Here is a 15,299-nt window from a genome sequence, read left to right as displayed (position 1 = left end):
AAGTGCCGAATTTTCAAGAACGCGAATCTTATGATATGGTGGGAATCTCTTATGATAATCATCCGCGCCTTAAACGTATCCTAATGCCTGAAAGTTGGATAGGCTGGCCCTTACGTAAGGATTATATAACCCCCAATTTTTATGAAATACAAGATGCTCATTGAATGATAAGAAATTCATGCTCACTTATACAACACAACTCCAGATTTTATTCAAGTCAAGGAATATTTTTAGGTTCTTTTCCTAGATGAAACGGAATACCTATTTATAATTAATTCCTAATTATACAAAAGCATTCCAGATAGACTGAGCAAAAAAAGGGTTTCATTTGGATTCCCCTATTTTGAAAATCGCATATTAATTTCCTTCATATGAACAGAAAAATAGGATGACTCAAAGAAGTTCTCTACCAGGAACTTTGTACCGCGCACATTACTTAGCACAACTAGGAAAATAAGATACGATAAAGATAAGCAAGACTAAAAAAATATTCGTCGGAATAGCGGAATACAAAATTAAGAAACGCAAAAAAATAAAGGGGAATCTCACCCCCTTCTTTATCATAAAGAAAAGATATATTTTAAAACTTCTTTAAAAAGAAAAGAAGTGCCTCTATATTTATATTATAGATTTATCCACTTAGATGAATAACTATTATTAATGAATATGTATCACAATCCATCTCGAGGTATTTGGATCAATACCTATTCGGTGGATCTTTTTTTTTTTTTTCTCTGCCAGGAACCAGATTTGAACTGGTGACACGAGGATTTTCAGTCCTCTGCTCTACCAACTGAGCTATCCTGACCTTTTCTTGTGCATCATCCTAGTAGAGTATTTGTATCTATGTCAATTAAAAGGACTAAAAATTAATTAAAGTATTTCAAATTTTAAATTTGAAAATGGGGGGGGTAGTCCTATGCATTGTGCATGGTTTACTTAAATAAAACTTAAAAATAGAGTGAATAACCAAGATTTCTTGCCGATACTCTAATAAAAAAGAAATCTATTCAATGAATAGGATAAGATCCATTGAGTTCTCTTCGCATTCTTTGTGAAAGAGTAGAATGAGAAAGCTAATGAATCTTAAACCCATTGCATTGATAAAAAGAAAAAAAAGTGCATTGATAAAAAGAAAAAAAAAAAGAGGATAAATAATAATAATATAGTATAGTTAGGGAATAAAAGAGGATTTGGGGATAGAGGGACTTGAACCCTCACAACTTATAAAGTCGACGGATTTTCTTTTACTAGAAATTTCATTGTTGTCAGTATTGACATGTAGAATGGGACTCTCTCTTTGTCCTCGTCCGATTAATCCACTTTTTTAAAGATCTCGAAAACTTTGAATTTTAATTGAAGAATTTGATTATTCAATATTCGATTGGAGTGGATTCACAATAATGAAAAAAAAAAATTATGATATGAGTTTTTTATTTCATAATCATTATCATTTCTAATTTCATTTTAAAAAAGATAAAGAACCTATATTATAATTAGAATATAATATGAGTTCTGTGATTAATCGTTTGCTATGTCAGTATCTATACGTGTTTATTAAATGTATAAGGTATAAAACCCCTCTTTCTCTAATTTAGAACTAGAAGGAATTCCACTAACAACACAACGTAATTAACTCGATTCGTTAGAACAGCTTCCATTGAGTCTCTGCACCTATCCTTTTCCTTTGTATTCTAGTTCGAGAACCCCTTGTTTTCTCAAAACACGATTTGGCTCAGGGATTGCCCTTTTTTAATTCCAGGGTTTCTCTGAATTTGGAAGTTACCACTTAGCAGGTTTCCATACCAAGGCTCAATACAATCAAGTCCGTAGCGTCTACCGATTTCGCCATATCCCCATTTCCCTCTTCTTTGAGACCAGGATTCCTTGTGTAATTTCATCCATCTCTTAGTTTTTTTTTTGAATCATTGAGTTCATCACTCAACGTAGTCTAGCAGTTCAGTTCGACTCTATTTGAGAGACCTCGCTTGCTTATTTGCAATTCAGAATTGAATTGATTCTATCCTTGATGTATTTGCAATTCAATCCGAATCAATATATCCAAAAGTTTTTATCTCCCCCACCTCCCGTCTTACTTTTTTATAGTATTCAAAATTATACTATAACGCTTGATATTTATTCTTTTTTTCTAATCAGAATTAGCAATTTTATTTACTCTGACTCTATGTTCCCCTTAGTGAAATATTAATCCTCAAATTATTAACAAATAATAAAGTCTATAATGATCGAATGAAAATACCAATAAATTCTATAATTTTATTTTTTAATATCCTATAGTTAAGCATATCAAGCTAACTTTATCTTTAAGAAGTTTTAGTATTTTTTTATTTTTATAAGTTTAACTTCAAATTTAGAACTAGTTATAGCTAAGATTAATAACTAATATCTGAGATTTACGGATTTCCTATACTATACCTATTTCTATTTGTTACACTATTTCCGTTATGTAAGCCCACTTAGCTCAGAGGTTAGAGCATCGCATTTGTAATGCGAGGGTCATCGGTTCAAATCCGATAGTCGGCTTTTTTTTCTCTATCGATGTTCTACGAACAAGAATCTCTTTTTTTCCGAATTAAATGGAGAATCCAGGATCTTTTATGTTTTTTACCTTACAATTTTGCTAGATACAAAACAAAAATAAATAATATATATACAAAAAAAAAAGATTTTGATGAAATTCCATTTTTTGGGGTACTTTAGTTGATTTTACTCTGTTTATCCTGTAGTTTAATTCAGTTTTAATTTCGATGTATTCTGTAATGTAAATACAATGAAATTAATTGTGTAAAATGAAATTTCAATAAAATAAAAAAAGGAGTCTTCATGTCCCGTTATCGAGGACCTCGTTTAAAAAAAATACGCCGTCTGGGAGCTTTACCAGGACTCACTAGAAAAACACCTAAATCCGGAAGTAATCTTAAAAAAAAATTCAATTCTGGGAAAAAGGAGCAATATCGTATTCGTCTTCAAGAAAAACAGAAATTGCGTTTTCATTATGGTCTGACAGAACGACAATTACTTAGATATGTACATATCGCTGGAAAAGCAAAAAGGTCAACAGGCCAGGTTTTACTACAATTACTTGAAATGCGTTTGGATAATATCCTTTTTCGATTGGGTATGGCTTCAACCATTCCTGGGGCCCGCCAATTAGTCAACCATAGACATATTTTAGTTAATGGTCGTATAGTCAATATACCAAGTTTTCGTTGCAAACCCCGAGATATTATTACTACGAAAGATAACCAAAGATCAAAAGGTCTGGTTCAAAATTATATTGCTTCATCGGACCCGGGGAAATTGCCAAAGCATTTGGCGATTGACACGTTGGAATATAAAGGACTAGTAAATAAAATCCTAGATAGGAAGTGGGTCGGTCTCAAAATAAATGAGTTGTTAGTTGTAGAATATTACTCTCGTCAGACTTGAACTTAACGAAAAAAGGAAAGGTTCATAGAATTTTCTTCCCCTTCCCCTTTCCCCGAACTAAATCGCCCTAAGACCATTACCATTAATTTGTATTTTCCCATCAACTAGCTAAAATTGATTAACCCTAGGATTAGGATCCTTTTTTCTTTTTTCCTCTATGTGTATTTTACATACCACAGTAATTTGCTATAGAGAATTTCTAATTTCTATTAAATCAAAATAAGATAATATAAGATATTATATTATTGCTGGAAAAAATTGTTATTTGATTTGATACATTGTGATCCTTAACGTTGATGAATTAAGAAAAACGGAAAGAGAGGGATTCGAACCCTCGGTAAACAAAAGTCTACATAGCAGTTCCAATGCTACGCCTTGAACCGCTCGGCCATCTCTCCTACATAACTTATTATGGAAAATAAACTGAGTGAATAGCGAGTTTTCTTATTCCTGCAGTACAGGTACAACCGCAACCACTCGGGGGTTCCATAGTTCTATTGGAAAAATTCCTTTTGATCTAAGTGGAAGGATACAGGATTTTTTACTAGAAATTGCGCTCGCTATAAAATAAAAGTTTTAATTTGGGTTTTCCCGCAACTAAAGAAAAAGAAAATGGAAGAATTCTTCTTATTGCATAATAAAATAAAGAAACCTTAGAATTCCGTTTGCATAAGATACGCTACACCATACTATCGAAATCAAAAATAGGGTATGAGACAATTAATAACTTTGAAAACACGAAATAGTTGATAACATAAGTTGTTGTTCAGAAATAGGAAAGTGGAATGAAATCCAGTCTTAGTCAAATATTTCATATCTCTTCGTGTCCAAGCAGAAGGAAAAGGATACAATTTGAGCTGAGCGGAAAATCCATATCTCTCTTATCCATTTAAAGCATATGGATTTAGAGTAGAGCATATGGATCAATCTATTTATAATTATAAGAATCGAATGTGTTTGTTTTTATGTTATTTTGTGAAGGAATGAAAACAATTCTATATAGAATGGGTTGGGAATTATGCCTAGATCCCGTGGAAATGGAAATTTCATTGATAAGACCTCCTCAATTGTAGCCAATATTTTATTGCGAATAATTCCGACAACCTCAGGAGAAAAAAAGGCATTTACTTATTATAGAGATGGTGCGATTTGACTCTTTTTTTTGCTTTTTTTTAGCCCTACCTATACCTCAGTCTTACGAAAAAGAGAGGGGGGTTGGCATAGAGAGAACCAAATTTGTAAAGCAAACAAACCCACGCTTCGGGAAGGTGAGGCGAACTAACAATTCCTTCCGTCGTGTATCCTCGATTGATGCGGCTTCAGATACTTCAATTGTAGATTTGAGTATTGAGCGAAAGGTTACACCTACAGGATATGGTATGGTATGGATTACAGGCCAATCCTACTCTATTAGTATCCGTAGGCAGCATAGGGGAGAAAAGCACTACACCTAGAAATAGGAATCAACAAGAGAAAAACTTTGTTAGAAATTACCCCTTTCCTGATCGGTATCAGGGCTGGGAAGAATGGTTGGGATAACAAACAACCATCAGGTTTGTACTTTGGATACCCCTATAACCATCAAAGATCGTTGAAGTAGCTAATTCCTCTAAATAGGAGGCGTTGAGAACAAAGAAATTATTGGAGCTATCGTTTTCCTCTAGCATTAATAGAATTCATTGGTGTTAAGAAAAACCTCTTGTGGGAAGGTTGGCTAGAGATTTCTTGGAAAAATACCAGCCCCTTTCGGTTCATAATGAGACGGGACTAATTCTATTTTGATTCTATAGATTATTTCGCTTAGTACTATTATGTACAGAAGGGAGGAGCCGTATGAGATGAAAACCTCATGTACGGTTTTGGAACGGAGATTTTTTGAATAGAATGAACGACCGTAACGGATGTTGGCTCAATCCGAAGGAAATTATGCGGAAGCTTTGCAAAATTATTATGAAGCTACGCGACTAGAAATCGATCCCTATGATCGAAGTTATATACTCTATAACATAGGCCTTATACACACAAGCAATGGAGAGCATACAAAGGCTTTGGAATATTATTTCCGGGCACTAGAACGAAACCCCTTCTTACCGCAAGCTTTTAATAATATGGCCGTGATCTGTCATTACGTGCGACTATCTCCACTATAGAAAGAAAAAAAAAAAAGAGAGGATCAAATTTTCTAGTAAATACTAGAAAAAAAGGGCTTTCTACATAGGGATCGTAAAAACAACGATTTTTCCCTATCAGCTGTAGGAAGGAAGGACACTTCACGAGAATCAAAAAACGAAGAAAGTATGGCCTATACTACTACTCTATGGATAAAGTTTCTCAAATTGATAGAGAAAGCACCGTAAAGATCAATTAGTGAGCGACTGGGTCGATACAACTAAAAAAAACTGCTTACTTATCCCATGATATGGGGCAAAATTTAGGAATCCGCTTATGTAATAGAGCCGATCCACTAAGGGATTAAGCAGCGGTGTAGTATCAGATCCCAAAGATAGTAAGTTCTTTTTTCTTTCTTATGGAAAAAAGTCTTTTTCAAGGATTCTATAGAGATTTCATATATGAAACCGGGATAGTTACCTCTCAGAAAATTTGAACGAAGGCTCTATATCTATCTATGCTTCATTCTTCTGAAGGTGGGAAAAAAGATCAAACTGATTATTGATAAAAATTAGGGTTTGAAACTTAGGTAATTAATTTCTTCTGCTTAACCCAAGAACAAATTGGATCGATTTTTGATAAATCGAATTCAGTTAAGATAGGGGAAATTCAGATAGCAATTTCTGAGCCGTATGAGGTAGGAAACTCTCAAGTACGGTTCTAAGGGAAGGAACTTCCTATTCCGACCGAGGAGAACAGGCCATTCTACAGGGTGATTCGGAAATTGCGGAAGCTTGGTTTGATCAAGCTGCTGAATATTGGAAACAAGCTATAGCGCTTACTCCGGGAAATTATATTGAAGCACAGAACTGGTTGAAGATTACGAAGCGCTTTGAATTTGAATAAGACCATGCTCCTTCTTTTTCATAAAATGGGTGGTTTGGTTGTTGATCCATTAATCAAATAAATTAGGTCGTAAGATCGAATCAAGAATTTCATTATATCCATTTCTTATACCTTCTATTTTATATGATATTTCATAAGAATAAACCATAGGGATAGGGTCTAGAATAGAAGTAATAAAGTGAATAAAAAGAGGGGGCAATCTAAATATTGCTAATATATTAGGACCATCTTATTAATAATTCTAATGAGTTATCTTGGAATTTAGAATCAAATAAAAAACCCTATATTATGCTCAAGGAAAGTAGATATAGATAGGAGCTTATGCCCTCAAAAAAAATACACTAGTTTCTTAAATTAAAAATAAAAAAGATTTTTTTCTTACGTCGAGAAATATTTGTTTTTCAAGATAAACAATGTCCGTTAGGCACCTAATCTTTATGTCATAATAGACCCGAACACTTGCCTCGGATTGACTTCAATATATAATTGCTCCAGTGAATAACTAAAAAAAAAATAGAAGGATGGTAGATAGTAAAGAAAAGAACTAATCACAATATCTATCTTTCAAAATCTATCTTTCAAAATCTATCTTTCAAAATATATATCTTTCAAAGATTCACTAAAAAGACAGTTGGCGGGTCTCTTTGTATGTCTTGTCCGGAAAGAGGAGGACTTAATGATTATTCGTTCGCCGGAACCAGAAGTAAAAATTGTTGTGGATAGGGATCCTGTAAAAACATCTTTTGAGGAATGGGCCAGACCCGGCCATTTCTCAAGAACACTAGCTAAGGGCCCTGATACTACCACTTGGATCTGGAACCTACATGCTGATGCTCACGATTTCGATAGTCATACTGGTGATTTGGAGGAGATTTCTCGAAAAGTCTTTAGTGCTCATTTCGGGCAACTTTCCATTATCTTTCTTTGGTTGAGTGGCATGTACTTTCATGGCGCCCGTTTTTCCAATTATGAAGCATGGCTAAGTGATCCTACTCACATTGGACCCAGTGCTCAGGTAGTTTGGCCTATAGTAGGGCAAGAAATATTGAATGGTGATGTAGGCGGGGGTTTCCGAGGAATCCAAATAACCTCTGGTTTTTTTCAGCTTTGGCGAGCATCTGGAATAACTAGTGAATTACAACTCTATTGTACTGCAATTGGTGCATTGATTTTTGCAGCGTTAATGCTTTTTGCTGGTTGGTTCCATTATCACAAAGCCGCTCCCAAATTGGCCTGGTTCCAAGATGTAGAATCCATGTTGAATCACCACTTAGCGGGATTATTAGGACTTGGGTCTCTTTCTTGGGCGGGGCACCAAATTCATGTATCTTTACCAATTAACCAATTTCTTGACGCTGGGGTGGATCCTAAAGAGATACCACTTCCTCATGAATTTATCTTGAATCGGGACCTTTTGGCTCAACTTTATCCTAGTTTTGCCGAAGGAGCAACCCCTTTTTTCACTTTAAATTGGTCCAAATACGCAGAATTTCTGACTTTTCGCGGAGGACTAGATCCAGTAACCGGTGGTCTCTGGCTGACCGATATTGCGCACCATCATTTAGCTATTGCTATTCTTTTCCTAATCGCAGGTCATATGTATAGGACCAATTGGGGTATTGGCCATGGACTTAAAGATATTTTGGAGGCTCACAAGGGCCCATTTACAGGACAAGGCCATAAGGGTCTTTATGAAATCTTAACAACGTCATGGCATGCTCAATTATCTCTTAACCTAGCTATGCTAGGCTCTACAACCATTGTTGTAGCTCATCATATGTATTCTATGCCTCCCTATCCATACCTAGCTACTGACTATGGTACACAACTTTCCTTGTTCACACACCACATGTGGATTGGCGGATTTCTAATAGTCGGTGCTGCTGCACATGCAGCAATTTTTATGGTAAGAGACTATGATCCAACTACTCGATACAACGATCTATTAGATCGCGTCCTTAGACACCGCGATGCAATCATATCCCACCTTAACTGGGTATGTATATTTCTAGGTTTTCACAGTTTTGGCTTGTACATTCATAATGATACCATGAGTGCTTTAGGCCGTCCACAAGATATGTTTTCGGATACTGCCATACAATTACAACCTATCTTTGCTCAATGGGTACAAAATATCCATGCTACTGCGCCTGGCGTAACAGCTCCTGGTGCAACAACAAGTACTAGCTTAACGTGGGGAGGCGGCGAGTTAGTAGCAGTAGGTGGCAAAGTGGCTTTGTTACCTATTCCATTAGGAACCGCAGATTTTTTAGTCCATCACATTCATGCATTTACCATACATGTGACTGTATTAATACTTTTGAAAGGTGTTTTATTTGCTCGGAGTTCCCGTTTGATACCCGATAAAGCAAATCTAGGTTTTCGCTTTCCTTGCGATGGGCCTGGCCGAGGGGGAACATGTCAAGTATCCGCCTGGGATCATGTTTTCTTAGGTTTATTCTGGATGTACAATGCAATTTCGGTAGTCATTTTCCATTTCAGTTGGAAAATGCAGTCGGATGTTTGGGGTACTATAAGTGATCAAGGGGTGGTAACTCATATTACAGGGGGAAACTTTGCACAGAGTTCCATTACGATTAATGGGTGGCTTCGAGATTTCTTGTGGGCACAGGCATCGCAAGTCATTCAGTCTTATGGTTCTTCATTATCTGCATATGGTCTTTTTTTCTTAGGTGCTCATTTTGTCTGGGCCTTCAGTTTAATGTTTTTATTCAGCGGCCGTGGTTATTGGCAAGAACTCATTGAATCTATCGTTTGGGCTCATAACAAATTAAAAGTTGCTCCTGCTACTCAGCCTAGAGCCTTGAGCATTATACAAGGACGCGCTGTAGGAGTAACCCATTACCTTCTGGGTGGAATTGCCACGACATGGGCATTCTTCTTAGCGAGAATTATTGCAGTAGGATAGTGGCTAGGAGGATTTGAAAGGCATTATGGAATTAAGATTTCCCAGGTTTAGCCAAGGCTTAGCTCAGGACCCCACTACTCGTCGTATTTGGTTTGGTATTGCTACCGCACATGATTTCGAAAGTCATGATGATATTACTGAAGAACGTCTTTATCAGAACATTTTTGCTTCTCACTTTGGGCAATTAGCAATAATCTTTCTATGGACGTCCGGAAATCTGTTTCATGTAGCTTGGCAAGGAAATTTTGAATCATGGATACAGGATCCTTTACACGTAAGACCTATTGCTCATGCGATTTGGGATCCTCATTTTGGTCAACCCGCTGTGGAAGCCTTTACTCGAGGAGGTGCTGCTGGTCCAGTGAATATTGCTTATTCTGGAGTTTATCAGTGGTGGTATACAATAGGATTACGCACCAATGAGGATCTTTATACTGGAGCTCTTTTTCTATTATTTCTTTCTACGCTGTCCTTAATAGCGGGTTGGTTACATCTACAACCCAAATGGAAACCAAGCCTTTCGTGGTTCAAAAACGCGGAATCTCGTCTCAATCATCATTTGTCAGGACTTTTCGGGGTAAGTTCTTTGGCTTGGACAGGACATTTAGTTCATGTTGCTATTCCCGCATCCAGGGGGGAGTACGTTCGATGGAATAATTTCTTAGATGTATTACCCTATCCCCAGGGGTTGGGACCCCTTTTGACGGGTCAATGGAATCTTTATGCCCAAAACCCTGATTCGAGTAATCATTTATTTGGTACCGCTCAAGGAGCGGGAACTGCCATTCTAACTCTTCTTGGGGGATTCCATCCACAAACACAAAGTTTGTGGCTGACCGATATGGCTCACCATCATTTAGCTATTGCATTTATTTTTCTCATTGCCGGTCACATGTATCGAACTAACTTCGGAATTGGGCACAGTATTAAAGATCTTTTAGAAGCGCATACTCCTCCGGGGGGTCGATTAGGGCGTGGGCATAAGGGCCTTTATGACACAATCAACAATTCGATTCATTTTCAGTTAGGTCTTGCTCTAGCTTCTTTAGGGGTTATTACTTCCTTAGTAGCTCAACATATGTACTCTTTACCTCCTTATGCATTCATAGCACAAGACTTTACTACTCAAGCTGCTTTATATACTCATCACCAATATATTGCAGGGTTCATCATGACAGGGGCTTTTGCTCATGGAGCTATTTTTTTCATTAGGGATTACAATCCGGAACAGAATGAGGATAATGTATTGGCAAGAATGTTAGACCATAAAGAAGCTATCATATCTCATTTAAGTTGGGCTAGCCTCTTTCTAGGATTCCATACCTTGGGCCTTTATGTTCATAACGACGTCATGCTTGCTTTTGGTACTCCAGAAAAGCAAATCTTGATCGAACCTATATTTGCCCAATGGATACAATCTGCTCATGGCAAGACGACATATGGGTTCGATATACTCTTATCTTCAACGAATGGCCCCGCTTTCAATGCGGGTCGAAGCCTATGGTTGCCCGGATGGTTGAATGCTGTTAATGAGAATAGTAATTCGCTTTTCTTAACAATAGGACCTGGGGATTTCTTGGTTCATCATGCTATTGCTCTAGGTTTGCATACAACTACATTGATTTTAGTAAAGGGCGCTTTAGATGCACGCGGTTCCAAATTAATGCCAGATAAAAAGGATTTTGGATATAGTTTTCCTTGTGACGGCCCAGGGCGCGGCGGTACTTGTGATATTTCTGCTTGGGACGCATTTTATTTGGCAGTTTTCTGGATGTTAAATACCATTGGGTGGGTTACTTTTTATTGGCATTGGAAACATATCACATTATGGCAGGGCAACGTTTCACAATTTAATGAATCCTCCACTTATTTGATGGGATGGTTAAGAGATTACCTATGGTTAAACTCTTCACAACTTATCAATGGATATAATCCTTTTGGGATGAATAGTTTATCGGTATGGGCGTGGATGTTCTTATTTGGACATCTTGTTTGGGCTACTGGATTTATGTTCTTAATTTCCTGGCGGGGGTATTGGCAGGAATTAATTGAGACTTTAGCATGGGCTCATGAACGCACACCTTTAGCTAATTTAATTCGCTGGAGAGATAAGCCCGTGGCTCTTTCCATTGTGCAAGCAAGATTGGTTGGATTAGCTCACTTTTCCGTGGGTTATATATTCACTTATGCAGCTTTCTTGATTGCCTCAACATCAGGCAAGTTTGGTTAATTTAGTTTGTTTTTTTGTACTGTATCAGCACCTAGTTCATTACTCTTGATAGAGAGGGAGGATCTGCCTTTTTAGATTTCTTTTTCTATTTATTTTTCCATCTAGGATTAGAACCGTATACTTGGTAATAATAGCAACGACACATTATGGCAAAAAAAAGTTTGATTCAGAGGGAGAAGAAGCGGCAGAAATTAGAACAGAAATATCATTTGATTCGTCAATCTTTAAAAAAAAAGATAAGAAGCAAAGTTTCTCCCTTGAGTTTGAGTGAAAAAACGAAAATGCGAGAAAAATTGCAATCCCTACCGCGTAATAGTGCACCTACACGCCTTCATCGACGTTGTTTTTTGACCGGAAGACCTAGAGCTAACTATCGACATTTTGGGCTATCCGGACACGTACTTCGAGAAATGGTTTATGAATGTTTGTTACCGGGTGCAACAAGATCCAGTTGGTAAGGATAAAATACCCTTTCGTATTTGTATGGATTTCTGGAATTGATAATCATAGAGGAGCCCTCTTTACCATTCTGTATAAATGGACTATTCTATTTGTATAGATATTGGTAGAGGGGCGTATCCAACCCTCTTTTATCCACTAGTTACCCCTCTTTAGTTTAAGAGTATAGAGCAGTTTGGTAGCTCATAAGGCTCATAACCTTGGGGTTGCGGGTTCGATTCCCACTACCGCCTCCATACTCCTTCTTTATGATATATGCATGATATAATATATACATCATGCATTTGTATCTGGATTTTTTGATTTCCTAAAAGAGTTTTGGTCTAACAGTTTTTTCTCGGAAGAAGCAAAAAAATAAAAGAAAGAATAAAATATGAAAGAAAAGCGTCCATTGTCTAATGGATAGGACAGAGGTCTTCTAAACCTTTGGTATAGGTTCAAATCCTATTGGACGCAATCTTATTTCTATCTATTCTTTAAATAACTATACTAAACTAAAAACAAAGAAAACTTTTTTGCATGATTCAAATGAAAAAGCTTTCTCAACGATTCCTATTCTACTAACAAGAGTAGACATGCAAAATTTATTTGTTACTGAAGAGAAAACCGTTCCAGCTGTTCCTGAATAGCTTCCTTCAAAAGGATTTCCGCTTGCTCGGTGAATGTCTTGCTAGAAGATATAATTTCTTGGAATTGAGGTTTAGTATCTTTTAGATGTTTACGTAACTCATCCAGAAATTTATTTACCTGTTCAATTTCTAACGAATCAAGATATCCTCTTGTTCCGGTATAAATAGTAGCTATCTGCTCTTCCACTGGGAGAGGATTTGCCTGGGATTGTTTAAGCAATTCCCTTAATCGTCGACCCCTTGCCAATTGATTCTGACTTGTTTTATCGAGAGCAGAGGCGAATTGTGCAAAGGCTTGTAACTCTGCGAATTGCGCTAGTTCCAATTTTGATTTGCCAGCTACTTGTTTCATGGCTTTAATTTGAGCCGCGGATCCTACTCTGGAAACAGAAATACCCACATTAATAGCGGGTCGAATTCCGGCATTGAATAGATCCGCAGATAAGAATATTTGTCCATCTGTAATGGAGATTACATTAGTAGGAATATAGGCGGAAACGTCTCCAGATTGAGTCTCAACTATTGGTAAAGCGGTCATACTTCCTTCGCCTAAAAGAGAATTTAATTTAGCGGCTCTTTCTAAAAGGCGTGAATGCAAATAAAAAACATCCCCTGGATAAGCCTCACGTCCGGGAGGTCTTCTTAATAGAAGGGACATTTGGCGATAAGCTTGTGCCTGTTTGGAGAGATCATCATAAATTATTAAAGTATGCCGTTCGCGGTACATAAAATACTCAGCCAGGGCTGCTCCCGTATAAGGAGCGAGGTATTGTAATGTAGCAGGTGAATCCGCCATTTCAGCTACTACAATAGTGTATTCCATGGCCCCCTCCTCATGGAAAGTAGTTACTACTTGAGCTACGGAGGATGCTCTTTGACCGATAGCTACATAAACACATATTACACCTTGCCCTTTTTGATTGAGAATTGTATCTGTGGCTACTGCTGTTTTGCCAGTCTGTCTGTCCCCAATAATTAACTCTCGCTGACCGCGCCCTATAGGGATCATCGAATCGATAGCAATAAGCCCTGTTTGAAGAGGTTCGTATACGGAACGCCTGGAAATTATACTTGGAGCAGGAGATTCAATTAAGCGAGATTCGGAAGCTATAATTTCGCCTTTCCCATCAATAGGTTTAGCCAGAGCATTTACAACACGACCCAAGTAAGCCTCACTCACGGGTATCTGAGCAATTCTTCCTGTTGCTTTTACAAAACTTCCCTCTTGTATCATCAACCCATCGCCCATTAATACAATCCCAACATTTTTGGATTCCAAATTCAGAGCAATACCCCTAGTACCTTCTGCAAATTCGACTAATTCACCTGACATTATTTCACCAAGACCTATAATACGAGCAATCCCATCCCCCACTTGAACTACGCGACCTATATTCTCAATCCCTACTTTCCTATTATATTGTTCAATACGTTCGCGGAGAATTTTATGAATTTCGTCGACTCGAAGGGTTGCCATTAGTGTTTCTTGACTCTTTTTTCGGAAGCAAGGGGAAAAATAATGCCTAAATTCTAAACGAAAGTAGAAGTTCAAGGCCTAATTAATTTAATTATTTCTTCCATTCCAGGGACCCGAGAATGCCAATATTAGCACGAATCGTACGGAAATGTAACTCGGTATTCAAACAACTATTCAGAGTTCCTAGAGCTCCTTGTACGGCCTGTTGGAAAACCCGCTGTCGGACCTGATTCATTGCCCTTTGTTTTTCAAAATAAAGGGTTTCGTTTTTAGACTTTTCCAATTGTTCCAAACTAATAGAAGTAGCATTAATCAAATTTGCTTTTTCTCGTTCTATCTCAGAGTATCCATTCATTCGATACTCATCCGCTTCTAGTTCGACTTTCTGTAATCGAATCCGAGCTTTTTCGAGTTGCTCAATGGTCCCTCTACGCAATTCTTCTGAATTTCGAATAGTACTCAAGATCCTCTGTTTTCGATTATCTAATAAATCTTTTAATGAAAGTAGATTATTTTGTAAGTTTACAACTTTTATGATCTCTTCCCGAACCAAACATGAATCTTTCGATTCATTTGGCTCTCACGCTCCTTTTTTTTTTTCTATAGCTATTTCCATATCTTTTTTTTAAGTAATGAGCCTATCCTCTATCTTCTTTTTTATGTTTATATTTCAATATACCGAAACCTATATAAGACTAGATAAATATTAAGAGGACTCTTCCGCCTAGATAAAAATATATCATGGTCAGCAAAGTTGTTTCTTTATTTTTATTTGCCCTCTAGTTAATAATTTCAATTTCATTAAGAAAAACTAACTAAATAAATGGAAAATGAAAATTAATAGAATTCTTTTTTATTTTTTTTTTCTTCAAATCCAAAAAATTTCTCTTTTTTATACATAGGTCGTCGATTCGGCATTGGTTAAAAAAGGGCAGGGTGCCCCCTTTTTTTTCTAGTAAATAGTTCAAACCATTTTATCGATATGAGTGTTCTATATCAGATAAATTTTACATTAGCTATTTCCCGTTTAAATTGGTACTAATACTAATATAGTTGTAGAAAGAGTACCTCTTTTTGCCTGGACTTCAAGCAGTTTAGCTTTAACCGTGT

General features: G+C 36.9%; 4 non-coding genes across 4 annotated transcripts; 2 read left to right on the top strand and 2 right to left on the bottom strand.

Annotated features, from left to right (window-relative positions):
• Positions 1-735: 735 nt before the first annotated feature.
• TRNAF-GAA (transfer RNA phenylalanine (anticodon GAA)) lies at positions 736-808 on the bottom strand. The gene has a single exon. It is a non-coding gene; the product is annotated as a tRNA-Phe (tRNA).
• A 1,663-nt stretch (positions 809-2,471) lies between these two features.
• Positions 2,472-2,544, top strand: TRNAT-UGU (transfer RNA threonine (anticodon UGU)). The gene has a single exon. It is a non-coding gene; the product is annotated as a tRNA-Thr (tRNA).
• Positions 2,545-3,761: 1,217 nt separating this feature from the next.
• On the bottom strand, positions 3,762-3,848 carry TRNAS-GGA (transfer RNA serine (anticodon GGA)). Its single transcript has one exon. It is a non-coding gene; the product is annotated as a tRNA-Ser (tRNA).
• An 8,619-nt stretch (positions 3,849-12,467) lies between these two features.
• On the top strand, positions 12,468-12,539 carry TRNAR-UCU (transfer RNA arginine (anticodon UCU)). The gene has a single exon. It is a non-coding gene; the product is annotated as a tRNA-Arg (tRNA).
• Positions 12,540-15,299: the final 2,760 nt, after the last annotated feature.

Source organism: Triticum urartu, unplaced genomic scaffold (genome assembly GCF_056163025.1).
Source record: "Triticum urartu cultivar PI428250 unplaced genomic scaffold, HENAU_Tu73 scaffold2, whole genome shotgun sequence".
Taxonomy (NCBI): Eukaryota; Viridiplantae; Streptophyta; class Magnoliopsida; order Poales; family Poaceae; genus Triticum; species Triticum urartu.
Note: the sequence above shows the minus strand (reverse complement) of the source record. Positions and strands in the feature narration are given on the sequence as shown.